Below are 25,120 nucleotides of genomic sequence, written 5' to 3' on the forward strand. Positions count from 1 at the left end.
TTTTTTTTTTTTTTTTTTTTTTTTAAGACCTAGTTTTTTTATGTAGCCCTGGCTCTCTTGGACTCCTTTTGTAGACCAGGCTGGCCTCCAACTCACAGAGATCTGCGTGCCTCTGCATCCAGGGTACTGGGATTAAAGGCATGCACTACCATGCATAGCTACAAATATTTTTCAAAGGAAGCGTGAGCTGTTGCTGTCGATGCTGCTGCAGCCAGGGGAGGGTGGCAGGGGTCAGGAGGCTTCTGTTGCTTCAGCCAGGGGAGGGTGGCAGGGGTCAGGGGGCATCTGTTGCTTCAGCTAGGGGAAGGTGGCAGGGGTCAGAGGGCATCTGTTGCTGCAGCCAGGGGAGGGTGGCAGGGGTCAGGGGGCATCTGCTGCTGCAGCCAGGGAAGGGTGGCAGGGGTCAGGGGGCATCTGTTGCTTCAGCTAGGGGAAGGTGGCAGGGGTCAGGGGGCATCTGTTGCTTCAGCCAGGGGAGGGTGGCAGGGGTCAGGGGGCATCTGTTGCTTCAGCTAGGGGAAGGTGGCAGGGGTCAGGGGGCATTTGTTGCTGCAGCCAGGGGAAGGTGGCAGGGGGCATCTGCTGCTGCAGCCAGGGGAAGGTGGCAGGGGTCAGGGGGCATCTGTTGCTGGGCATGTAACCAAGGGCCTTGCACATGCTGATCTGGAAACACTAAATCACAACTTTCGGTTTTGAGACTCCTGCCCCTCCTGAAGAGTGACAGACCAAGGTGTTGAATTCAACCTGGGGACCCCATGGAACTCAGATCTCTAGTGAGTCAGTAAAGGATCTCAGCAAAACAAAACAAAACAAAACAAACAAACAAACAAAAAAAAAAAAACAATGGGACCTGCATTTGATCCATGGCACTCCTGGGAGTGGCTGGGTGTTGGTGTTTTCTTTTCCTCAGGATTTATGATCCCATAGGTCTTGGCTCCCATCTCCTTTTGGGAGTCCTGACCCTGGACAAGTCACTCATCTATGTATGACCTGGTGCCTGCAGGGACTAGTGGGGCAGCAGTGGCAGCCAGAAGCATTTCTGGGAAGAAGTGACAAGCTGAGACAGGATGCCAGTGGGTCGTCCCTCATACAGAGGGGCCCTGATTGTGCAACTGTTCACGCTAAGAAGACTGCACCCTCCTCCCCAGCTAGACTTGTCTTCTACTCAGAGGTTAGGGCCTTTTCCTTCACTTTGCTCTTGGGATGTGCAGAAGGCAGAGCTTAGGTGGCTCTCCCTCACTCCTGGGGTGTTGGCCACCATTCCTCAGGAACAAGGGAACAGGAGTGACAAACTGGGGATCATAAGGCCAGCAAGTAAGATGGAATCACTTCCGGGAACCACTTCAGCGAGATAGCTCAACTTTATTTGGGGTCCTTGGGAAAGTGGGGATGGGAACTCTCAGGGTAGGTGTGCATGATCAGTTAAGGCTAGGGACTCCAGGGATGGTTTTGCTTGCATTTGCAGCACTGTCCTATCACATGAACGCAAACACAGTACCTAATTATCCTATAGGCGCAGGGAGGGGAGAGCAAGCAGGGAACTGTGCCAAAGGTCATATACCACATATGGTTAGAGGCATCTAAGTCTAAAGACACTCTCCAGATAAGGTCAGGCAGAGAGTAGGAGGCCCTGCTGGGGAGAGGGAGTCCTCTATCTACTGCCTAGCTCAGAAAGGCTATCTGGACTGGGAGGACTGCAACCTCAAGCAGCAGGGTCCTCCAACAAGCTACAGCCAGAGTGTGGTCAGCCAGATGGCCCACAGGAGCCACAGGCCAGGCATTGGCAGTTAGGACACCTATCTGGCATGCTTTCAAGCTTAAACACCCATCTGTTCCAGAAGTCCAAAGGCTCTGCCAGTACCTCACCGGCCACTATTACTTCCCTAAGCAATCTAACAGCTTTGGTTTTAGTGTCTTTGTGAATGAGGAAATGGAAGTGCAAAACTAAAGTCACTTGCCCAGAGCTACACGTTTCCTTAAGGACAAGCCCAAGATTTGAACACTAGAACTCATGCTCTCAGCCACAAATGACACAGGCTCCCTTTCATTAGGAAGCACATACATGTCCTTGGTCCCTGGCTCACCAGGGTCACACAACTGGGTCATCCTGACTAGCCCCACCTTCTTCTGAGACCTTGCAGAGTAACTTAGTCGTGGCAGTCAGCAATGCAGCCTGGCCCTCGGGCCATGACAATACAGTCCCTCACTGGGACAGAAGCCATGTGTCTTTCATACACAGGCAGCATTTCAGTGGATGAGAGGCCCCAGTGGCAGAAGTCAGTGGGTCACTGAGTGAGGAGGAAGGAAATGTGGTCCCGTGCTGTGGGACTGCCCATGGCCTTCATGGCCCCCACCAAGATCCCCTTGATCTCTTCTTCCCTGTGGGAAGATTTCCCTTCATATTGAAAATGCTGCTTTCTTCTTCCTCTTCCCTGTTTGTTTGACTGTGTTTTTGTTTTGTTTTGTTTTTTCTTCAAGACAGGATTTCTCTGTGTCGCCTTGGGTATCCTGGGTTCACTTTGTAGACCAGGCTGGCTTCGAACTCACAGTGATCCGCCTGCTTCTACACCCCGAGTCTTGGCTTTGTTTGGTTGTTTAAATGTAGAGTTTAATCCTATAGCCCAACCTAACTTGGACTCTTTATGCAATCCATCCAGGCCTAAAGTGCATGAAGACCTTCTTGCCAGCCTCCTGAGTGCTGAGGAATCTGCCTTCTAAATCCTAATTAAGCACAGATGCCTGATTTGAAAGTGTCCGCCCTGTCTTTTGGGAAACCAGAGTGGTGTCAGCCCTGTGTGACGGGAACCACAGTGGGAATATCACGCCCCTTACAGTACAGTCGGCCCCTGGCGGCCCCCAGAGGCTCTGGACAGTCCCTTCCAGCCTTTCCCCATCAGTTTACAAGCAGGTCCCAAGTCAGAATATAGCTGGTGACAATGACAACTTCCAGGAGCACCAGGCAGAATCTAGAACCTATGCTGAGCCCTGGCAGGAAGGTCACCCCCAGCACACTGCTGTCTCCCACCCTGCACACAGTAGGCACACTACAGAAGGCTCCTGGGAAGCACTCACTCTGCCCTCTTCACTGCCATCTCCCTATGAGCACTGCGCCCCCTCCGCCTCCCCCCTTTCCCCCCACCCCCACCCTGCCTTTCTGAGAATAAATCAAAGCATTCTCCTTCACTGTCACTTACAATCTGAGAACACGGTGGCCAGACTTCAACCCTTTTGCTGTTGTTGGTTTTTTTGGTTTTGTTTTCTTTGTTTCTTTCTTTCCTTCTTTTTTTTTTTTTGTTTTTGTTTTTGTTTTTGTTTTTGTTGTTGTTGTTTTGGTTTGGTTTGGTTTTTTGAAACAGGGTTTCTCTGTGTAGTCTTGACTGTCCTAGACTCACTTTGTAGACCAGGCTGGCCTCAAACTCATATCGATCCACTTGGCTGTGCCTCGCAAGGGCTGGGATTAAAGGCGTGCACCACCACGCCCGCCTTGTTTTGTTTTTCAAGACAAGGTTTCTCTGTGTGGCCCTGGCTGTCCTGTACTTATTTTGTAGACCAGGTTGGCCTCCAACTCACAGTGATCCACCTACCTCTGCCTACTGAGTGCTGGGATCAAAGGTGTGCGCCACCATCACCACCATGTCCGGCCAGACCTCAACCTGTTAAAGCCTCAGTTTCCCCACACACAGTGTGGCTAAGTTTCCTAGTGTGTAAACAAGGCCACCTGCAGACACAAAAGAAGCAGCAGAAGGCAGGCAGTGGTGGTGCACACCTGTAATCCCAGCACTCGGGAGGTAGAGGCAGGTGGATTGGTGTGAGTTCGAGGCCAGCCTGGTCTACAAAGTGAGTCCAGGACAGCCAAGGCTACACAGAGAAACCCTGTCTCAAAAACCAAAGGGGGAAAAAAAAAAGAAGAAGCAGCAGAAGGCAGCCCTTTGCACACTGCACTAAAGGACAGTCCCTGCCTCCTTGCCCTTCTGCACACATTCTACAGATGTTTTTTAAGTGAATTCTGACCTGGCCCAGGCGGGCACACACGTCCTTGGGTTATTGTCCCTGCTGCCCCCAGGCTACTCCGGAAATACCTCCAGGTTCCAGGTGCTGTTTAAACACACGCATGTTCTATCTGCTTTCTCCTTACCCCAGCCTCAGAAGACAGACTCAAGTATTATCCCATTTTACACTGGTAGCTGAGGCCCAGAGAGAAGAGAGTACCATGGGTGAGGTCTCCTAGTGTGTAAATGGCAGAATGAAGGTTCTCTCTAAAGCAAGTACTGCACGTGTCCTGTGGTTGCCTGGTACCCACATCCCCGACCCAAGCCCATCCACATCTGCACGTAAACCATCTCCTTTCTAGATGCTACTAATGTGGAACAGCCACACATTGATCCACCTCATGATCCACCATGGTGACTGGAACCCTTGGCTCCCCAGAGGCACAGTGAGCCTAGCATGGAACAAGAGCTGCACCAGGGTGACCCTGCCCTGTATGTCTGTCCTCCTAGTGTTGTCTGCTGGACACAGCCCCTCCCACTGCTATCCATGCCACTCCGTTGTTTCTCCAGCGACCCAGAGCAACTTCCCCCTGGATGTGGCATTAGCTTTTTTCTGAATCATCCCACAACCGCAGGCCAAAACTCACCGGGTTCACATATGGAGCTTGGGAGCCAAAGAAAGCCATCTCTTCTCTCTCAGGGGAACCAGGACTCACTCTCTTCCTCACTCCTCCTCGACAGACTTCTGCACAGGGCGGGGTCTGGGGAGGAAACAGAAACCAAAGCCACTTCCCACTTGTCTAAACGGGGAGGAGCCAGGAATCAGTGCCTGAAGGAAGTGTCTGCAGAAAGTAAAGTGGAGGGCAGGAGGTGGGACTCTGTGCTCCCTGGTCAGACTCCCTGCCTCCCCAGGTCTGTGCTCTGCCCAGAGAACCAGTCCCATTTGGTCTCTGAAGCTTCAAAGTGACATAGGAGTTCCGCAACAGCGCTGGCCCTTGGACGGATGTGGCTGTGCTTCTGAGCATGTTTCATCATCTTTTCCTGCAAAGCACAGCCTTCCCTTTCCCTCTGTGTGGGCAGCTGTAGGAAAGACCTGCTTCAGTCCATCCTGTGTGCAAGGCAAGGGATGCTCAGGAAGCCCAAGGGGCAAGAGCAAGATGCTCAGCTCTTTACGGGCTCTCCAAAGTCTCTGAAGATTGAGGCTTCCCAAGATGCCTTTCTTCTTTGCATAAAAGCTTAACATCATAGAAAGAACTGTCCTGCAAGAAAACCAGGACCACTGTGATTGTTGACGTGGAATATGGGGTACCCTGGGAGCTTCATTTCTGTCTGCCATCTGCCCGTGAATTGTGAATTTACCTGTTTGGTTTTTGGTTTTGGTTTTGCTTTCTTGTTGCTCTCCTCTTTCCCTCCTTTTCTGAGGTAAGAAGAGGAAAAGTCACTGATAAAGTAGAAAATCCCAAGTGACAAGGGAATATTTGAAATAGTTTTGAAGCTAGGCATGATGGCACAGCATGTATTCCCAGCATGCCTCGTCTAATACACACATACCTCCTCCCCTCCCCTCTCCTCCCTCCCCCGTCCTCCCCTTCCTCCACTCCTCCTTCTTCATGTAGGCCAGGCTGGCTTTGAACTCAGTATGTATGACCTTGAACTTCTGATGCTTCTGCCTCTACCTCCGAAGTGCTTGCATTACAGGTGTGGGTCACCTGCAACTGCGGGTACTGGGGCTAAGACCTAGGGCTTCCTACATGCTGGGCAAGCACTCCAGGAAATAGTTACATCACCAGCCTTCCCCTGCTTAAAAGCAAAAGCCAGCTATTATAGTTGAGATTGTGTGTTAAGGGAAATAATCAGATGAAGTAAAGAATTGTAGGACAGGCTTGTGGGGGTGAGGGAAGGCGCAGAAACAGACTTTCCTGGAGTCATTCAGGTCTCTGCCTCTGCACTTCTGCTAACTAGGAGGTTGCCTAGGAGCACTTGCAGGGAGCAGCTGTGTCGTTATTCCCAGAGAACCAAACTTATTCCCACAGCATCAGTGTTGAGAAGGGCACCCCCAACCATAGGAGCTGAAGCAGTTTAGAGACATCCTTTTACATGGGTTGGTGTGACTTAGCAAAACAAAACAAAACAAAGTGTGGCTGCAGATTTGATCTCTTGCCTATATTTCAGCCTTCTGCCTTCCACCACGGGCGATAGAGTTGGAAGGCCCTCGTCAGATAGAATCTTGGTTTGTGCTTCCCAGCCTCCATCCAGCATAGTATAGTGAGACAGAGGCATGCCTTTTCAACCTACAACATTCTGCTATAGTGTCACAAAATGGCCCTTCAGGTGCCAGGCCAGGCATTTGTCTGTGACACTCTTTCTTCTTATGCTCATCTGAGACACACCAAAATTTGGTTGTTTTTTGTTTTGGTTTTGGTTTTGGTTTTTTGAGATAGGGTTTTTCTGTGTAGCCTTGGCTGTCCTGGACTCACTTTGTACACCAGGCTGGGCTCGAACTCACAGTGATCCGCCTACCTCTGCCTCCCAAGTGCTGGGATTAAAGGCATGCGCCGCCACCCCCGGCCCAACCCACCAAAATTTGTAAAGACTAATTCTTGGATATGCTTTCTTAGAGGCCAGATGCCTCCTTTTACTTTAATCCTAGTCACATGTACCCCTTTCAACAGGAACTAACTGGATTTAGGGAGCATGCAAACCAGGCACAGTGGGCACCCCCTATGATCCCAGCATCCGGGAAGCAGAGGCAGGTGGAGCTATGTGATCTACAGAGCGACTCCAGGACAACCAGAGCTGTTATGCAGAGAAAACCTGTGTCAAAAACAAAAACAAAACCAAAAACAACCCCATCCTCAAAAAAACAAACAAAGCAGACAATCCCGTTGGATTAAAATGGAAGGAAAATTCTTCAGTCCTCTGTGTATCACGGACACCAAAGACAGTTTTGTCAAGGTAGACAACTACCAACAAGTTGGGATTTGGGGCAACTGGAAGTCCCGGTCCCTGCAAGTTGGGGTGTAAAAGAATCCAGCGCAGGACTAGTACTTCAGACATCTGCTCCCCCTACGCCCCAGCTATTCCACGGCTAAGCATTTTCCCTGGGATATTTCTGCATTTGAAGAGCCCTCAGCCCCACAGGAGTGAGGAATACATGAAAGAGCCTGACACAGCGGAGCCTGTGGGGTGGCAATCCCATGCACATCAGCAGCAGGTTAGCCTCGGGCTTGCTGCCTGGGAGAGGTGCAGACTTCTGAAGGCATTAAATGCTGGATCAGGTCCCTACCTGGTGCAGGGCATGGCTGGCATACCCTGTCCTCTACCCCACCTCCAGCCCAGGGGCAGAGCTTCCTTTCTCCCAGAGGCCCTTATATATAATCCAGACATTTTGCTTCCCCTTTCTCTCTTCTCTCAGCCCTCTCTGCCTGTGGCCTCTTTCTCCCTCCCTCCCTCTCCCCCACTACTCCCAATAAACTTGCATTTGTATATAACCTTGTTTTGTTTTGTTTGTTTGTTTGTTTGTTTCCAGACAGAGTTTTTCTTGTGTCCTGGTTGTCCTGGACTTGCTTTGTAGACCAGGCTGGCCTCAAACTCACAGAGATCCACCTGCCTCTGCCCCGTGCCCCCAGTACGAGTGCTGGGATTAAAGGCCTGTGCCACCATGCCCAGCTATATATAACTTTGTCTCACCGTTTAGCTCATTCTGTTATACCTATCAGAAACATCTGTATATTTCCTTCTAAGTAGTAATACCTTAATAGATCACAGGTTTAAAAATTTTTTTCCTAGAGCCAAGATATGAGCCCAGGTGAGTTCAGGGGGAAAACAAAACAGAACAGAACAGAACAAACAAACAAACAAAAACCTCTTAGGGGTGACCTTTGATCTGGAGGTGTCACAGTCAGCTGTATCACTAATTTGTCAGTCATTCCCCACGTTCCCCAGAGGAGGGAGCCAGGGCCCTCTGCCTTGTAAGAAGGGTCCACTTGCAACTCCACAGGCTAATTTATTTTTAGAGTAATTATTGCAGCAGGGAAATACATTCAAGGAACTGTGGCAGTCTGCAGAGAATCCTGGCTTTATAGTTTATAACATACAAAAAGCTACCGTTGTGGCCTGGTGAGATGGCTAAGGGCAGCTAAGGCACTTGCTGCTCTTTCAGGGGACGGGGAGAGTTCAGTGCCCAGCACCCGTGTAGAGTGGCTCACAACCAGCTCCAGCTCCAAGGAGTCCAACATCCCCTTCTGGCCTCAGGGACCAGGGTGCTCATACGCATTCCCTGCAGCCCCCACACGTACACACATGCACAATAAAGGAAATCTCATTTGGTTTTGTGTTTATTTGGTTTTTAACTAGAAAAGTAGCTGGAGAGGCAGCTAAGCCACCTTATGCTGAGTTCAGGTCCCGGCATCCACATAAAAAGAAAGCATACATCTGTAAGCACAACACTGAGGAGGACCTAGGATTTTTTTTTTCCCGAGACAGGGTTTCTCTGTGTAGCCTTGGCTGTCCTGGTCTCACTTTTGTACACCAGGCTAGCCTCGAACTCACAGAGATCCGCCTGCCTCCGCCTCCCAAGTACTGGGATTAAAGGCGTGCACCACCACTGCCCTGCCAGCCTTGAACTCTTAAATACTAAGAATAACCTTGAACTCGTGATCCTCCTGCCTCCACCACTGTACTGAGGGCTTTGTGTGTTTCAGGAAATCAAAACCCAGGGCTTCCTGCACCTAAGCAAACACTCAACCAACCGAACGATAGAAACTCAGCGTCTGGCCATAGGCCCATAATTGCTTTGAAGAACACCTGGTTATAGAACGTCTAGGTCATAAGGAAGGTTTATGAATGAGAAACTTCTGAGACAGCTTCCCAGTGGGTGAGCATCCCTCAGGCCCTACCTGTTACAGGGCATGGCTGGCATGCCCCGCCCCCTACCCTGAAATATAATCTAGACATTTTGGTCCCCTCCCTCTTCCTGCATTTTCTGTCTGCCTGGATGCATACACTCTTTCTTTCTCTTCCCCTTCCTCTGGGTCTCCCTCTGCATCGTGACTTCCCTGGCCTCGTTCCTTGGGACCAGTGAACCTGCCCAAGAGTGGTACCCAATAAACCTGTTCTTGCGCTTCAACCTGAACTATTGATCTTCACAGGGATGGATGAAAAGATCAGCTGTTACCTGGTCTTGCTCATGCTAAGTGTGGTCAGTCTCTGCTTTTAGCTGTTTTAGCAAGCTAAAAATTCTGGGGTTTGTTTTGTTGGTTTTTCAAGACAGGGTTTCTCTGTGTAGCCCTGGCTGTCCTGGACTCACTTCATATGCCAGGCTGGCCTCAAACTCAAAGTGATCTGCCTGCCATTGTCTCCCAAGTGCTGTGATTAATGCAGTGCGCCACCCTGCCCGGTGAAAATATTGCTTTTAACTTGCTATGTGCTAGAGATAATACCAGCAGGCCTCTTTTAGATGCTTGGTAAGCTACATTTGCGTTCCAAAGCTTCCAATTTTGATGACATCTGTTTTATTTGAAAGGTTGGTATCTTGGGATGCCAAGAAAGGATATGCCTAACTGTGGGGGCCAGGGACCCTCCTATCTTCCTATTCTAAAAGCTTTAGCGTTTTAGTTTATATAGGGGGGGGTTCTAAAATCTATTTCTGGGTTTTTGTTTTGTTTTTGATATGTGGCACGAACTCTACATTTTTCTCTCCCACCCACCCCCCAATACTGCTGTTTTTTTAGGAAGAATGCTCTTGCTGGGTATGATGTTTCATGTCTGTAACCTGGGCTCTCTGGAAGCTGAAGGAGGACAATCACACATTAGAGGCCAGCCTGGGCTACATTAGAGGCCAGCCTGGGCTACGCAGTGAGTTAAAACCAGCCTAAGCAACTTTTTTTTTTTTTTTTTTTTTTTTTTTTTTGCTTTCCACACTGCTGCCTCACTGGGCATCGACTGTGTTTCGTTCCATTGGTGTGTTTCTCTATCCTGCTGTCCTGGTTTTGCCAGCATCATAGCAAGTCAGGACACCGTCATGGCATGAAGGATACACATTTGTCCTTTTTCAAGAAAATGTAAGCCGGGCGGTGGTGGTACACACCTTTAATCCCAGCACTCCAGAGGCAGAGGCAGGTGGATCTCTGTGAGTTCGAGGCCAGCCTGGTCTACAAAACGAGCCCAGGACAGCCAAGGCTACACAGAGAAACCCTGTCTCGAAAAACCAAACCATCCAAACAAATGAACAAAAACCCCAAACCAAACAAATGAACTCAAGATCATTTGAACTCATCCAGACAGTGTGTCATGTGTGGTGGGGGAGGAGTGCTGGGAACAAACTCAAGGCTGTCTGCCAAGCGCTGTAACAGTGAGCTGCCCAGTCCTATTAGTCTTTCCATGTAAATATTAGAATCAGCTGATTTATTGTCTCCAGAATGGCAGAAACACGTTTCTATTGGAAGTATTTATCTTCGAGACAGGGTCTGAGGTTTGCCATTGACTGGACTAGAGCTTGCCCATGCAATACTTTCTCATGGAAAAGTACCAGTGCCTCAGCTGAAACACATCTCTTTTTTTCTTTTGTTTTGGGGACAGGGTTTCTCGGTGCAGCTCTGGCTGTCCCGGAACTCACTATGTAGACCAGGCTGGCCTTAAACTCAGAGATTCGACTAACTCTGCCTCAGGAGTGGAGGGAATCAACGGTGTGCACCACCACATCTAACCCACTTTTTTTTTTTCCTACTCAAGAAAAGTTGTGGGGGCTGGAGAGATGGCTCAAGCATTTGCTCCCCTCCCTGCCCCCAATCCCCAACTCTCTCTCTCTCTCTCTCCATCCTCTCTCACCGCTCTCTCTCACTCTCTCTCTCCTCTCGCCTCTCTCTCTCTCGCTCCTCTCTCTCTCTCTCTCTCTCTCTCTCTCTCTCTCTCTGTTTTTTTGAGACAGAGTTTCTCTGTAGTCTTGGCTTTCCTGGACTTGCTTTGTAGACCAGGTTGACTCTGCCTCCCAAGTGCTGGGATTAAAGGTGGGCGCCACCATCACCTGCCCTTGCATTTACTTCCCTTGCAAAAGATCCAGGTTCAACTCTTATCACCACATGACAGCTCCCAACCTTCAGAAACCATAACTGCAGGGGCACCAGGCATGCTTGTGGCGCACATACATTTGTTCAAACAAACACCCATACACATACAATAAGAAATAAGGGGCTGGAGAGATGGCTCAGTGGTTAAGAGCACTGCCTGCTCTTCCGAAGGACCCGGGTTCAATTCCCAGCACCCACATGGCAACTCACAACTGTCTGTAACTCCAAGATCTGACACCCTCACACCAATGTACATAGATTAAAGTTAAATAAAATATATTAAAAAAAAAAAAAAGAAAAGAAAAGAAATAAAAGCTGGGCATGGTGGCGCAGGCCTTTAATTAAAAGCCCAACCCAAATAAAACTTTTAAATGGACATATTCAGTGCAATTATTTATAATAAAGATCAAGATTTTGGAGCCTGGTAGTGGTGGTGCATGCCTTTAATCCCAGTCCTTGGGAGGCAGGGGCAGGCAGATCTCTGTGAGTTCAAGGCCTGGTCCTACATAGTGAGTCCAGGACAGCCAAGCCTACACAGAGAAACCCTGCCTCAAAAAACAAACAAACAAAAAATGAATAAATAAATCTAATAAAAATGCCATGTATGTAAAATTACAAGTTCATGGTGATCAAAAGATTATGTGAATAATCACATTGCTCCAGTTTATACTACGACAAATATATTATTTGAAAACCTTGACTTCCTTTTGGTTTTTCGAGACAGGGTTTCGAGACAGGACAGCTCTAGCTGTCCTCAACTCACTTTGTAAAACAGCCTATCCTCAGACTCGCAGAGATCCGCCTGCCTCTGCGTCCCAAGTGCTGGGATTTTTATTTGGTCAGGGGCATGGTGGCACAAGCCTTTAATCCCAGCACTCGGGAGGCAGAGGCAGGCGGATCGCTGTGAGTTCGAGGTCAGCCTGGTCTACAGATCGAGTCCAGGACAGCCAAGGCTACACAGAGAGACCCTGTCTTGGAAAAAAAAAAAAAAAAAGGGCAGTGCAAATATCGGAAATGTGATCAGCCTGGATTATAGAGGGGTTTCTGGAGGTCAGATAAAACCCAGCCTTCCTCAGAAACTTGTGAAATTGGTTCCCACATGCCAAAAGGAGCTATTTCCCCTTTTTTTTTGGCAGAAGGGGCATAGGGCTCTCCCATTAACATATGACCATGGTGCTTATCAGCATGTCATAGTCCATGTGGGTTCCCAGGCTTCTTCAGTATCACATGTAATTACACATTCCAAAGGCCATGCTAGCATCTCAACCTTCTTACCTCTCCGCTTTCTATCACATGCCCTTCTCACAGCTGTGTGTGTGCCCCCACATCTGTGTGCGCCCCCATGTCTGTGTGTGTGCCCCCATGTCTGTGTGTGCACCTCCATGTCTGTGTGTGTGCCCCCACATCTGTGTGTGCCCCCATGTCTCTTTCTGTGTGCCCCCACATCTGTGTGAGTGCCGCCAAGTCTCTGTGTGTGCCCCCATGTCTGTGTGTGTGCCCCACGTCTGTCTGTGTGTGCCTCCCACGTCTATGTGTGCACCCCCATGTCTGTGTGTGCGCCCCCATGTCTGTGTGTGTGCCCCACATCTGTGTATGTGCCCCCATGTCTGTGTGTGCGCTCCCACATCTGTGTGTGCCCCCATGTCTCTTTCTGTGTGCCCCCACGTTTGTGTGAGTGCCGCCAAGTCTCTGTGTGTGCCCTCATGTCTGTGTGTGTGCCCCCATGTTGGTGTATGTGCCCCCATGTCTATGTGTGTGCCCCAAGTCTCTGTGTGTGCCCCCATGTCTGTGTATATGCCCCATGTCTGTGTGTGTGCCTCCATGTCTGTGTGTGGCCCATGTTTGTGTGTGCGCCCCCACATCTGTGTGTGTGCCCCCACATCTGTGTTGTGCCCCCATGTCTCTGTGTGTGCCCCCAAGTCTCTGTGTGTGACCCCATGTCTGTGTGTGTGCCCCATGTCTGTGTGTGTGCCCCATGTCTTTGTGTGTGCCCCCATGTCTTTGTGTATGCCCCCACATCTGTGTGTGTGCCCTGCTCCCGCCTCTCTCACTATGTTTTCTCTGTTCTCTGTCCCCTACCACACTCTCCTTTCTCTCTCAGAGAGCCCTGGCCATGCCTAGTCTGCTGGCCATGGTCAGTCTACTTCTTTCTCTCTGCTATACACTCTTCCAGATGCCTGTGCCTGTTCTCTCTCAGCTCTACAACACAAGCCTTCCCGCTGACCGTACCTCAGAATGGTCATGTCTCAGTTTCTACAGGTGTTTTCCTTCCACTGTGAGTTTCTACACTGAGCTTGTCAATCCCCAACTTTTTGTGTTTTAGCAACTATAAAGGGACTAAAATTGGACTTTCTAGACATAGTATTTAAGAGCCTTCATCTTAGCCAGGTGCCTTGGTGCACTCCTTTAATCCCAGCACTCGGGGAGGCAGAGGCAGGTGAATGGTTGTGAGTTCAACCCATCCTGGTCATCCAGGACAGCTAAGGCTACACAGAGAAACACTGTTTTGAAAAACCAAAAAAAAAAAAAAGTTTGTCAGCTACTAGAACACAGTGTTTTGTATCAATGTAAAAATTTCAAGAGACTCTTATGGTCTGGATTCTTTTTAAAAAAAAAGTGGTTACATTTGTTTATTTTGGGTGTGGTGGGGGAGGGGAATATATAAGCCACAGGAGGCATGGGAGGCACAGGACAATTAGTGGGAGTCAGCAAGCAGGCATCTTTACCCACTGAGCCATCCTGCCATCCCTGTGTTGTGGCTCTTCTGAGCCCTGGAATGAAAAAAAAAAATATATTGAGCACTAGTTACACCTGGGAAGAATGCAGGCTGACTGGGTAGTGGCACAAGGGACCCTTCTGAGGTGATGATTCTCAATATTGAGGAAGGTGATAGTATCACTAGGCGAGACTAAGACCAGTAAGAAATTTTTTTTTAGCCGGTGTGGTGGCGCACGCCTTTAATCCCAGCACTCGGGAGGCAGAGGCAGGCGGATCGCTGTGAGTTCGAGGCCAGCCTGGTCTACAAAGCGAGTCCAGGACAGCCAAGGCTACACAGAGTGTTGGGAGCCGTGCAAGAGGAACAGCAAAACAGCTCTAGAACTCATTGAATGCAGCCCACCTGTTAGCAAACCCATGATGGGTGTGTCTCGGCGAGGCATAACCCCAAGAACTGCGTGTCCTGAGGACGCCATGCTGTAATGGGAACCTCGCTCTGCTTGTTACCTTTGCGGTCCTTATAATACCCTTAGTATAGCCGGGCGGTGGTGGCGCACACCTTTGATCCCAGCACTTGGGAGGCAGAGGCAGGCGGATCGCTGTGAGTTCGAGGCCAGCCTGGTCTACAAAGCGAGTCCAGGACAGCCAAGGCTACACAGAGAGACCCTGTCTCGAAAAACCAAAAAACAAGACAAAACAAATAATCTCCTTAGTATGTGAATTGTGTGAGCACTATATAAAGGGGGCCCCCAGTCCCTCGCTGGGCAGGATCATTGGCATACGCAATAACGATGCGTGATCTCCTTCAGGCGTTGCTGCTGGAGCAGATTAATGATTCAACACCCATCTCTGAAAACAACCTGCAGATGTAGATTACTAACGATAATCACTACCCTTAGAAAGAATTTGGAAAAACAGATTGTTTAACAAGGTTAGGTACAGATGTTTTTGCTAGTGGCTCTGATGTAGAAAGTCTTAGGGAAAAATAGATCGTTTAGCAAAATAAGGTAAAGATGTTTTTGCTGTTGGCCCTGATGCAGGAAATCCTAGGGGACAATTGAAGTTAGGAGAATGTATACTCTTATCAGTAAAGCTAGGGACTTTTTGAGGTTGGCAAAGCAAGAACAATGGCCCATAGCACCATTGGCTGATGTGACTCTTTCAAGCTGGGCTGGTGACTGAGATGACGATTGATTTCTTTATTCTATTTTTCTGCCCTCAGCTTCCTGACATGACTTAATAAAACATATTAATGAGTGGATGACCACCTTTAGGACTTAAAGTAGAAATGGTTGGTTATTTTTATGTAGGAGTTTAGATTTGTGATTCCTTTAAGATCTTCATAAGATTGCTTTTTTTTTTTTTTTTTTTTTGGTTTTTCGAGACAGGGTTTCTCTGTGTAGCCTTGGCTGTCCTGGACTCACTTTGTAGACCAGGCTGGCCTCGAACTCACAGCGATCCGCCTGCCTCTGCCTCCCGAGTGCTGGGATTAAAGGCGTGCGCCACCACGCCCAGCTGTAAGATTGCTTCTTAAGATAATTGATTCTTTCTTTGTAAGCGAAAATCATCGCAGCCTGCCAGTAGAGAAAAGCTGGCTGAGAAATTCCCTTGCTTGCTTATACTCTGTTAATATGTAAGAAGTTGCTTATGTGCAAATGGATGTGGGTTCTAAAAAAATTACTTGTTATTCATGTTTGTTCCTCACCCATAATACGTAAAACATTTGATCACGTGAAGGTACTGGGGAACATGATTTTCTCATGTGTATCCATTGTAATCATTTACTTATAGAGAGATAGAATATAAACACACTGTGATTTTTGTTCTGCTTGAAAGATTTTGTGTGATGGGGTATATAAACTGTGAGAAAAAGGATGAGAAAATAGATAAAGCTGGGCGTGGTGGTGCACGCCTTTAATCCCAGCACTCGGGAGGCAGAGGCAGGCGGATCACTGTGAGTTCGAGGCCAGCCTGGTCTACAAAGTGAGTCCAGGATGGCCAAGGCTACACAGAGAAACCCTGTCTCGAAAAACCAAAAAAAAAAAAAAAAAGAAAGAAAGAAAGAAAAGAAAATGGATAAAAATAAGGAGATAATAATAAAAAGAAGAAGAAGAAGCAGCTTGTTGAAACCTACTTGCTGGAGTCTGTCGTACTTCGTTGTCGTGTGTGTGTGTGTGTGTGTGTGTGTGTGTGTGTGTGTGTGTGTCTTTTCTCTCCTTCTTTCCCTTTCTTTTTTAGACACTTGCCACCATCAGCTCTAGCCCCAACTAGGAGCCATCAGCCCTAGCCCCAGCTTGCTACCATCTGTGGAAGCTACTGCCAGTAACTATCAGTTCTGGCTTGGAAGATTGCCCTCAGAGAAAGTCTACAGCTTCCCCAGCCAGCCAGCCACAGGATTCACGTCCCACCTCAGTTTTCCCCAGTTGGGGTCAAAGCTGGACTTCAATAACAGAGAAATCCTGTCTCAGGAAGAAGAAGAAGAAAAAAAAGACAATTTTTTTTTTTTTTTTAGCCAAATTTCAAACAAGCTTTATTAAATACTGGCCAGGTCCATCCCAGAGAATGTCTACAAATTATGTTAGTCAGGTGCTTAGGACAGGCAAAACCCACAAGGCTATATATTTTCCCCCTTCATCCAATTGGGGGCAAACATACACCCTAACATACTTCCTGCCTAAGTGACTCCCACCTACACGCTGCCAAGCATATCCTGGGTAGTTAGGGCAACCAACGTTGTTTACAGAAGTTTGTTTGCTTGTTTGGTTTTGTTTTTTCCAGACAGGGTCTCTCTGTATAGCCTTGGCTGTCCTGGACTCCCTCTATAGACCAGGCTGGCCTCGAACTTACTGAGATCTGCCTGCCTCTGCCTCCAGAGTACTGGGGTTAAAGGCGTGCGCCAGCACCGCCCAGCTCCTAGTTTAGAGAAGTAAAAATACACGGCTTATTATCTTATAAGAACCACAGAATTCTAGAGCATTCTAGGAAGTTATCTGACCTCGGGCAAGTGGGGCCTATAGGGTAGAGGCTTTTATTGTATAAATCTCTTAAGCACAGTAATTTAGACACACACACACACACACACACACACACACACACCCCTTAAATGTGCTTTGGGGCTGCTGGTGTGGCACTGTGGTAGAGCAGTTGGCCTAGCATGAAGCCCTGGGCCCCACTGCAGTGCTATCAACACCAGCAAATAAACTCTATAGCTTGATTTCTGTGCTTTTCTTTTTTTTTTCCCTTTCTTTCTTTCTTTTCTTTTTTTTTTTTTTTTTTTTTTTTTTTTTTTTTTTTTTTTTTCTGTGCTTTTCTTTATGCCTAGTCTTTGTCTTGTTTTTTTTTTTTTTTTTTGGTTTTTCGAGACAGGGTTTCTCTGTGTTAGCCTTGGCCGTCCTGGACTCACTTTGTAGACCAGGCTGGCCTCGAACTCACAGCGATCCGCCTGCCTCTGCCTCCCGAGTGCTGGGATTAAAGGCGTGCGCCACCACGCCCGGCTTGTCTTTGTCTTGTTTTTGACACAAGGTCTTATGTCGTCTAGGCTTTTTATCTCTAAGCTCATTATGTAGCCTTAAACTCCCAATCCTCCTGCCTCTGTCTTCCAAGCACCGTGATTTAGAGGCATGGGTCACCACACCAGCTGAGCTTGTGTTTTTCATTCATAGGTTAAGGTGCAAAGCAACTTAAAAAAAGAAAGAAAGAAAGAAAGAGGGCATTCAGCTCCTGCCATATTTTAAATTAAAAAAAAAATTTTATTTGTATTTATGTATATAAGTGTTTTGTCTGTATGTATTTATTGCATCAGTTTCTGCAATGCCCATGGGGATCAGAAGAGGGTGGTGTCAGATCTGCAGTTACTGGAACTGGAGTTACGGATAGTTGTGAGCAACCACGTGGGTGCTGGCATTCAAATGCAGATCCTCTGCAAGAGCTGAGCCATCTCTCCAGTTTTTCTATATGTATCTTAAAGATCTTGCCCCACTCTCCATCTCGAAGGCTGTTGACACTGGTCCACAGAGCAAGTGGTGCAGGGGCAAAGGACTGTAGTCCGGAAGCCCCGAGAGTATGGACGAAAATGACGACCCTTGGGCATCAGCTTCAGGGAGGCAGATCATTGGGGTGAATGAGAGTTATGTAGAACTTTGGGGAGGGGGCAGGGATATCCAGGGTAGGTAAAAAAAAAAAAAAAAAAAAAAAAAAAAATCATTGGCAGGAGAGCTAAGAAACTGAGATGCCTCATTTACATGGAGAAGCATTCAGGAATGCCAGTGCTTGTTGAATGTTTGGTTGGTTGGTTGGTTTGTGTCTGAATCCAATGTCTTTATTTTTTACTTGATGATGAGCAGGATTAACACACACCTGGCAACTCCAGTAAAAAGCAAGAGCTTAGCAGGGTCTCTCTCCATGGCCACGCCCTGTTCTTTAGAGCTACAGGACACCACCACCTGTGCAGCCACCAGACCAGGCTGAACTGTCATAGCTTAGCTGAGATGGAAGCCTTGGGTTGCCTCAGTTGTGGGACAGGACCCTAAAGACACCTCAAAAGATGCCACTGCCTAGTGCTGGACTGAGTCTCCTTCTTAAACCATCAGTTAACACTAGCGCTGGCCCTCGTCCTCTGGACCTGGTCCTGGTCCCAGCAGAAGGTCTTCTCTTTCAGAGTTGCTCTTCTTAAATCAACAATATAACGACCCCATCAGGATACCAAACGCCCTCACCACCACCCCCGCCCCAGTTGGAGCCTAATCAAATACAAACTGGGATGTGTCTAGGATCATAAAGATGGGCAGCACGCGAAGACTCTCCCTAACCCACTATCCTAGCACAGCTCAGGACCCCCCATGAGGGCATAGAAACTCAGGGTTAGGCATGCTTTGCACAGCTTGACAATACTGTTGGGGGTCGGGGGAGGTCCCCGGGGCTGCTGGCCTCTGCTGCACCCCTCCTTCCCAGACAGCTGCGCATACAGCTTGGGCACCTAGCCATCCCACTCTGCCTGGTAGCACGTGCCTGCCACCGGGGCTCCCAGGTGATAGATACTTCCTGTGGAAGGCCACTGCCTTGAACTCGCCACGGTGGTCTCCAGACCTGTTGCTGAGGACAGCTTCATCGCAGTGCAGTGTCTTGTCCCTGCTCGTACAGCAGGCAGACTTGGCGGTGGAGGTGTGTGCCACTGGGAGGCCCGGAGCCCACGGAATCTGACAGGACCGTGCCACTCCTGATATCATTATTAATCTTCGTGTTGACCATAGAAAATGATGCCACGCCCTGATTTTTTTTGGATCCTTCCTGCTAGGAGCATCTGGGTCTATAAGGACTAGGGTGTAGTTTCATTGGACCAAGGCTATCCCACGAAATGCTTCTGGGCCTATTCTTTTTTGGTTTTTTGTTTTTTGTTTGTTTGTTTGTTTGTTTGTTTTGGTTTTCCCAGACAGGGTCTCTCTGTGTTGCCTTGGCTGTCCTGGACTCGCTTTGTAGACCAGGCTGGTTCTGGGCCTATTCTTAACCTTGGTGGCGGTCAGCATTTTGCCCAGCTTGGCCTTCCCAGCAGAGGCTGCACTGTTCGCCCACCTCCTGCAGGCTCAGTGGCCTGACTCGCCAACATAGGGACGTAGCCACATCAGGAACGATAGTTCAAAGAGTTCTTTGAAGTTGAACCTGTGATTTCCCTAAGGACTAAGTGACATTCCTCAGGTAGAGGGTGTGTGTGTGTGTGTGGAGGGGAGGGTCCAGGATCCCCAGGCAGATAAGAAAAAGCCTCACTAACAAAGGTAGTCCCCCATTTTACGCAGAGCTTAGAGCTCTCCTGTCATGGCAGGCAGCAACCTTAACAGCGGGGTTTCCCGACATATCACCATATAGGACTCTATTCGGGGGAGTATATTTCTAGAAGCACCCATACGAGAGATGGAGACCAGATCGATGCAAAAGCAAGAGGGTTATTGTTCCAGGGCACTGGGGTCTGCCCACACATCAGAGTGAGGCGACCCTGAACAGCAAATTCGTAGGGTTTTTTTTATAGGTTTTAGACAAACAAATGAGTTTTACAGTATGTGATTGGTTGGCATTTGGGCAGAAAAGCTGCAAGCAGGGCGTTACAAGCCTTGGTGTTTCATGGGTGGGTAAGGGGTGGAGGGACAAGTTGACCTATGGGAAAGATTGGTTGAAGCAGTCACAGGGGGCGTTAGGAACTTTGGCCTGGCTTCCCCTAATTTGTTGTTGTTGTGTGCTTGACTAGGAGAGAGTATGTTTGGACTTTTTCGAGGTGAGCTAGCTGTGTTATTAGTCTAAACAGTGTATTTCTTTAACTCTTGGGACACTCTGCCCTGGCAGGTGGCTAGGGTCAGTTATCAGTTGTAGCTCCTCTTAGAATTATTTTACTGGCAGAGAAGGGAAGTATTAAAGTAGTCTTCAGCAGAGGAGATTTACAGACTTTGGCCTTAATGGAGGTCCTTAAGGGAGGACTGGGTAGGCCAGCTTCTACATTCCCCCAGACTTTGGCCTTAATGGGGGTCCTTAAGGAGGTGGGGCTGGTTCCTTCAACCACGAAAAAACAAAACTCATGCCTCTCTGTGTATGAGCAGGGAAGCACCCTCACTGTCATCCTCCATCTTAAATGGGCCCTTTTAGTGTCTGTTGAGTTTTCTTAACTCCATGGGACCACCAGGGACGAGGGTAGCCATACCCCCACAAAGCACCTTAGTGAGGAACTGGGGGCCAGATCCCTGGGTTGCTGACAGACAGCGGGTAACAAGCATCACTAGGACAGGACGCCTGCCTTCTCACTGCCCCACAGAAGCTCCTCTTCCAACTTTTGGTTTGTGGGGACAAGGTATCCTTGGGTAACCCAGGATGGCCTCACACTCACAGCAATCCTCCTGCCTCAGCTTCCCAGATGCTGCTTCTTCTGGTGTTTACATTTGTGCCTTCTTAATCACAGGGCACCGTTTCATGTGACCGATGACACTGAAGTCATGTGCAGGGAAACCAGAGGAGCAGCGAGGTTGGTTTTGGGGGGTGGAGGAAGTCCAGGACACACACACACATCATGAACCACCAGTACCACAGACCCACACTTCCTGCTCTGGGCAGCTGCTTCTGGCCTAGGGGAATTGAAGCTGAACAGGTGGGAAGCACACACCAGAAATGAGGGATCCAGGATCCCTTTGTGAGGTAGAACAGGGACAAAGTCTCATTGCAGCCTGTCCTTTGGATCTTTCAGGGACAAGCCCGCAGGGAGAGGTTTCCAGGAACAGAGTGTGTGGGAGGGGGTAGGGGACAGCTATCAGCAGGCATAGTGCTCCAACAAGCCTTAAGCAAACACGCCAGCTGTGGTTAGGGAGGGACTGTTAGGGTAATGAAGCTCCAAAGAGAGTGAGCCAGCAGTTTCAACAGGGCTGTGTAATTGGAGGGTGTGACTGGAAATTAGCATTTCTCAAAACTATTGTCCCCTCAAGTTACACACTTAGGATGATGCTGTGAGGGCCAAAGTTTTACGTTTCAGTTACTGTGCTTAAAAGACCTATGAAACAAAAATGTCTCTCTACCCTGTAAGCCCACTCGCCCAAGGTTAGGTAACTTCCTGGAATGTTGGGGGCGGCTACTCATGTAAGATAGCAAGTCATGTATTTTCACTTCTGTAAACAAGGCTGGTTGCCTGTGAGAGGACTGGACACTGCTAAAAAGGCTCATGGCCAGTGTCATGTAGCATGTAGCCTCCACAGGCACCGGCCAGTCCCAGCTAGCGTCACACAGCCACAGACAGGATTTCCCTAGAAGCCTTTAAAAGAGCCTGTGAGCTCCCCCTCAGGGTCACCGCCATTTTGTATAAATGGTTGACCCCTGCATGCAGGCTGTTTCTACAGAGTAAGTGCTCTTTGTTTTTACATGCTATTTGACTCTGGGGTCTTCCTTCAGCGATTTTCGGACTCTTGCCCCCCAACTGCACAGGGGCAGCTGTGCTTGAACACATGTAGGTGGGAGGTACTTAAGCAGGAAGAACATCAGGATGTACGCTGGTTCCCAACTGTGTGGGAAGCTGAAGCTATGGCCCTCGCTAAGATGGCGCCTGGCAACCTGCCAGGCAGGATGACTTGCAATTCTGCTCCTGGTAAACAAGTCCTTATTCGGGTTGTGGGCCGTGCTTTGCTCTGACGTATGCATCCCGCCTTGTCGGGAACCAATTGGAGCGACCGACGTAAGGGCTGCTGATTGGTTGAGGCAGAGGATATAAAGGGGCGCGGAGGTGTTGGGGGAGGAGAAGCGAGCGAACGGGAGAAGAAGAAGCTTGCTGAAAAGGTTCCTGAATAAACCACCTGGAGAAGAACGCTCGGGTCGTGTCCTTATTTTCCGCTGGTCGGAAGGGACGCGACACAACTGAACAAAGGCAGATAGTATGCAGTCTTGTGGGATTTGCCTTTACAAGCACCTGACTAGCATAATTTGTAGCCATTCCCTGGGAATCTTGGGTATAGACCTGGCCAGTGTCTATTGTCTCAGCCAGTTGGTTTTGGTTTTTGTTTTGTTGGTTTTCCGAGACACGGTTTCTCTATGCTATCTTGGCTGTCCAGGTCTCGCTTTGTAGACCAGGCTGGCCTCGAACCTCGAACTCACAGCGATCCGCCTGTCTCTGCCTGCCAAATGCTGGGATTAAAGGCGCATGCCTGGCTTTTTTTTTTGAGACAGAGTTTCTCCGTGGAGCCTTGGCTGTCCTTGACTCACTTCGTAGACCAGGCTGGCCTGGGACTCAAGCCTATCCACCTGCCTCCGGTCTTCTCTTGTGGTCCAGTAAAGGAAAAGGTTGTCGCTGAGCCTCGCAAGCTCTCCAGGAGCCTATCTGGCCCCTGGGGAGTGTCTCCTGGAGGAAAGAGAAAGCCTTTCCAGAAGAAGCCAACAAGTCTTACAACATCTACTGAGCACCTGTGCACACCAGGAATCCCACTGTTGTCCTAACCTGGGATGAAAGGGACCTTTCCTTCCATAGGGTAATTAAAGGGTTGGTGGTTATGCAAATTATTACCTATAAACCTGCTGTGAAGGAAGTGGGTATGAGCAGCTGGAATCAGGATTCGGGAGTGGATCTGTAAGCGGGCAGTAGGTAGGTCCTAGATGGAAAGAGGATCCTAGTGGTTTTTATTGGGTAATCTGGTAAGGATCACTGTTGGGGACGGTAGGCCATATGGCCAATGTTCAGCCATCTTGTCAGAGCCTAGGTTCCTATTTCTCCAGCAGCCTGCCATTTACCAGAAACCAGACAGCTGACCCTGTCATGGTTCGGCAGTTAGACTAAAGATAAGATTTAGATGGAGCCATCCTTTGTAGTTTAGCAGTTAGATTAGATAAAGATAGCAAAATATTCGGCGTGGCAGAACGTTGTGACCTGCTTGGAATTCCTCGAGTCTTAGATAGCCTGCAGCTGGGTTGCCATAGCAATATGCTTCCCTGCCCCCTGCCTTATAAAACCTTCTACCTGTTTGAGAGCTTGATCAAAGACTTGCTCTTCTTCGTGTCTTGTGTTCTGTCCCTATACAGGAGAATTCTCCTTCTGAGCGTTTAGTTGAACCCCGGCAGGGCGGTCAAGTGGCGCCCAATGACAGGAGCTCGAGGAACGGAGAATTCACCTGTCCATCGCCCTTCTGGACCGGCCGGTCACCCTGGATCACCACGGACTTCGTGCACGTGAGACAGATCAACTTGGATCGCCACAAATAACCACCCATGAGACAGATCGACTTGGATCGCCAATCATGACTCCCCCAATCATGAGACCGATCGACCAAGGTAAGCGATGGTGACACACACATGGGACAGTCACTCACAAACATGAATTATTTATTAAGGGACTCAAAACCTCCCTCAAGACACTAGGAACGTGGGTAAAGAAAAAGGACTTAGTAAAAATTTTCCTCTTTATCGATGATATTTGACCTTGGTTTCCCCTAGAAGGCACTGTGGATGAAAAACGCTGACAATGAGTGGGGGATTGCCTTCGTGATTATTATAGGTCTTTTGGGCCTGAAAAGGTCCCGGTGTCTGCCATATCTTACTGGAATCTCATTAATGATATTATTCAGGTGCATTATTTCCAACCTGACGTTAATAAGGTTGTTCAGGCTTCAGAGGAATATCTTCGATCTAATAGTAAAAGACAGACTCCTATCTCCTCCCCTATATCTTCTAATTGCCCTTAAGTCTCTATTCCGATGCCTGATGATGTTTAAAAAAGGGGTGGACCTTAACCCTCCACCCTATGCCCCTCCAAAGTCAATTCATCCTGTCTTAAGGGGTTTCCAACAGCCCTCTCCTGATGCTACACCTCTCTCTCCTGAAGAGGAGGCTGATCTTGAGGAACAGGCATGGCTGCGAACAGGTGGCCAGTTGGAGAAGTACGGTCTAAGGAATAGAGTTTATTGCCTAAAACTTAGAATTTCTTGCTTAGTTTTTTGCTTGTAAGTGACTAACAGTTTTCCAAACTGGTCTAGGAAATGGAGTTAATTACAAATTCCTTAGCTACAAGGTGTTTATAATTTTCTGGTTTCTTTGCTTAATTTTTACTTGAGATATTTCTAAAATTTTTAGATGCTCAAAAAAGAGAGATAAACTAGTTTTGTCCTTGGAAACAAACATTTACAGCTGAGAGTTTCCAGCTTAGATCCAACTATCTAAACAAGCCCAGGGCTAAAATTTCCTTGGGCCAGATAATTTTACAGACACTGCTCCTAGTGATCTGTGTGCTTGACTCCTATAGAACAGAGATGGCTACAGACACGTGGCTAGTTGGAGAGGCGGAACTAGGAGGCTGATAGATTTCTAAACTAGACTAGGGAATGTAGTTAACTACCTAGATTTAAAATTTTTCTTGTTTCCTTGATTAATTTTTGTTTAAGATGTTTAAAGATTTTTTTTTTTTTTTTACTAAAATTGGAGTGAAATAATTAAACAAGGCGCAGTGGCACATGTCTTTAATCCCAGCACTCAGAAGGCAGAGACAGACAGATCTCTGTGACAGGGCATGGTGGTGCACACCTATAATCCCAGCACTTGGGGATTAACACCGGCAGAACTCTTGAGTTCCAACCCGATCTCCAGTAGAAGGGCCTCCACGATGTCGGGCAACATATGTTAAAAGTGGGTGGTGGAAGTTAGAGGTGAACGGTGGAGCTATACAAGGGACGGAATCACACCACGCAACAGATCCACTTAAAAGGCTTAAATAAGATACAGGAACCGTCTCTGGAGACACACATGAGGAGAGAGAGGGAGAGGGGGAGAAAGGGGGAGAGAGAGCGCACATACCAGGTGGAGAGTGTCTTTTTTATGGGCCGGGGCAGGGCCACGCCCCTGTGGCAGGTA

General features: G+C 48.4%; 1 pseudogene; it reads right to left on the reverse strand.

Moving 5' to 3' along the window:
• Nucleotides 1-18,587: 18,587 nt before the first annotated feature.
• On the reverse strand, nt 18,588-23,396 carry LOC127200325 (phosphatidylethanolamine-binding protein 1-like; annotated as a pseudogene).
• Between the last annotated feature and the right edge of the window lie 1,724 nt (nt 23,397-25,120).

This window comes from Acomys russatus, chromosome 16, assembly GCF_903995435.1.
Source record: "Acomys russatus chromosome 16, mAcoRus1.1, whole genome shotgun sequence".
Classification (NCBI taxonomy): Eukaryota; Metazoa; Chordata; class Mammalia; order Rodentia; family Muridae; genus Acomys; species Acomys russatus.